This window comes from Spermophilus citellus (genome assembly GCF_964194105.1).
Source record: "Spermophilus citellus genome assembly, chromosome: 13".
NCBI lineage: Eukaryota > Metazoa > Chordata > Mammalia > Rodentia > Sciuridae > Spermophilus > Spermophilus citellus.
This window is the reverse complement of record NC_138193.1, coordinates 92,676,456-92,679,114: the sequence shown is the minus strand read 5'-3', so window position 1 is coordinate 92,679,114 and position 2,659 is coordinate 92,676,456. Positions and strand designations below refer to the sequence as shown.

Genomic DNA, 2,659 nt, shown 5'->3' with positions numbered 1-2,659 from the left:
ATGTAAAACGACTGCAGTCACAGTCAGAAGCCTTTGAACACCACTAGACTAGGGAGTAAGCAGGAGGGAGGAAGAAGCTCATGAGATTGACAGGAAGTTGAGCAAAATCCAAGATTTGCTCCTCCAATGCTAGCAAAACAGCTCTAAAATAACTCCAGGACCTATTTTTAGTGCTGCCTAAATTACCTTTCCTTTGATCTCTGGCATTGACCAAGATGGCTCCTCAACAGCACACGCTGCTCCTAGGGAACTGACAGAGGCCCAGGAAAGCCGTCACACAGGAAGGAGGCAAGGGCCAGTCTTTTCTCTAAACCCCATGCTGTTTCCCTTTCCTGACTTCCTTCCCTGCCTGGGGATTAGAGCAGACTCCTCACAACAGGATGTAGCAGGGGCCCACACACTTCTCTGAGTCAGGGCCAGTGCTGGACAGTGCTGGCCACTCTGGGCCCCACTTTGTTACTGCAGGACCTTAACCCTTCAAGGAAAAGGAACAGATCCAGCTGAGGGCCTAGGGGAGAGACAGAGGGGATCTTCCCAGTTCTGACCCTGTCAACAGACCATCTGCAGCTTCATGGTCCATGTTCTTGAAACTGGAATGTCATCAGAGGATTCGGTGTGTGTGTGTGTGTGTGTGTGTGTGTGTGTGTGTGTGTAGTAAGCTTATGAGAAAGAGAGAGGTGCATAAGAAACTAGAATCATCAGCAAATTTTGGGGGAAGCATGAGGAACACCATTTCTGGACTGCAGTAGGGTTGGTAAGTGTCCCCATCATTAGTTTAGCAAAAGCACCGACCTCTATCTTTTTATATATGTGAGAATCAGTGGATATGAGAATTAGGAACAGAGTGAGGATAAAACTATTCATGATGCCAAGGAAAACTTCAGCTCTGACCATAGATTACAACTCAAGAACCCACCAAGTGAGAATAGAAAAAAATAATTTGACTGACTTGTTTTAAAGTAATACTACAGTCACTTTCAGGGACCGTTCACCATAGAGTTCTAATTTCTATATGGCTTAGTGCTGACTGCGCCGACCATGAGCCACCATGTAAGATCAACTTTATTGCAGGTCTCTTTCAGTTACATCAGGCTCTGCTCATAGGTGATCATCCTTCACTGAGTGTTGTTCCCAGTACAGATGTTAAAACATCCCTAAGGGAATGCAGATGCTATAGTTTGAATGTGCCCCGAAAGTCACATGTTGGAAACTTAATCCCCAAATTCTTATGTTGATTATATATGGATGTAGGGCCTTTGGGAGGTAATGAGAGTTAGATGAGGTCATTAAGCTGGGGCCCTCATGATGACCATAGGAGCTTTAGCAGATGAGGAGGAGAGCTACATGCTTTCTGTGCCTCACCATGAGATGTCATCTGCCATGCTGTGTTGCAGAGAGAATGCTCTCACCAGATACTAGTACCTGGGTCTTAGACTTCCCTGCCTCTAGAACTAGAAGAAATAGGTTTCTTCTATCCAAATTATCCAGGTTCAGGTATTATGTTAGAACAGCAGAAAATGGATTAAGACAACAGCAGATCTTGAGGACCAGTTTCAATTACTGCCCAAAGAACAATCTTGGGAAAGAGGTGGCTAGTCAGGAGGCATGGCCAGACAGAGGTGAAGCTAAGCACCTGAGTATCTGCTCCCCTAATCTGCAAGGGGAGTGATCTGGGCTGTTCATAACATACTGTCTACAACCCCAATTCTTGTAGGAAAGAATCCTAGGAAGAGACTCCTGAGAGACAAATCCAGGGGATCCAGGGCACCTTTGAGGCATGGCCAAGTGCTATCTTGCAGCTAAAGAAAAACAGAGAACCACCTTGAGAGGCCATGATGTCCAGCAAGAGTGAAATACACCAGTGTTCTCATCCCAGATCTTCTCTTAAAACTGTGTGACCTTGGTCAAGCCTTTCTCCACCTCATTCTTTCTCATCTCTTAAAAAGAAAATAATGAGGGCTGAGGTTGTGGCTCAGCAGTAGAGCGCATGCCTAGCACGTGCAAGGCCCTGGGTTCAATCCTCAGCACCACATAAAGATAAATAAATAAAATAATGGCATTGTGTCCAACTACAACTAAAAAAATAAATATTTAAAAAAGAAAGAAAGAAAAGAATGATTATCTGTCCACAAGATTGTGAGGATTAGATGGGAACTGTGAGCCAAAGCTGCTGGCCCAAGGCTGGCAGAGTAAACTCTAACACTGGTGTGTGCCCTCCTTGTAAGTCTACTCATTGATTTAGGGTTGACCTTTAGAGCAAGGAGGCTCCGCCTCTTGTTCCCCTGAGTCTCCATGTTTGGGGTGGTCTCCTGGCAGCCAGTGCTCCTAACTCAGTAAGGTCTATGACTTTCCTTCCTTTCAGCACAGCCTGGAGGGAGCTCTCTGGCCCCAGCAGGCAGACTTGCTGCCATGGCTCCACCGCAATCGTGGCTTGGAAAGACTCTTTGGCATGTGTCATGCCGTCCCCCACAAGCCATGATCCATGGCGTGATGGAGAAGTGCTTTATTCCAGGGCCAAGAGGTCATTTTGTAGGAGGGTTGCCCATAAGTCTCCCCTTAGCCCCAGCTCCTCTGCTCCTTGTCCTTGACACCATCTGCTCCAGATCACAGACAAGCTGAGAGACAGGGCAGTTGCCTTCCTACTGGAGGCCTGAACTTG

At 46.6% G+C, this 2,659-nt stretch overlaps 1 long non-coding RNA gene across 1 annotated transcript; it reads left to right on the top strand.

The window, feature by feature from the left end:
- Window positions 1-200: 200 nt before the first annotated feature.
- LOC308632671 lies at window positions 201-1,903 on the top strand. Its single transcript, XR_014018629.1, has 2 exons — window positions 201-288; window positions 1,715-1,903. It is a non-coding gene; the product is annotated as an uncharacterized lncRNA (long non-coding RNA).
- Window positions 1,904-2,659: the final 756 nt, after the last annotated feature.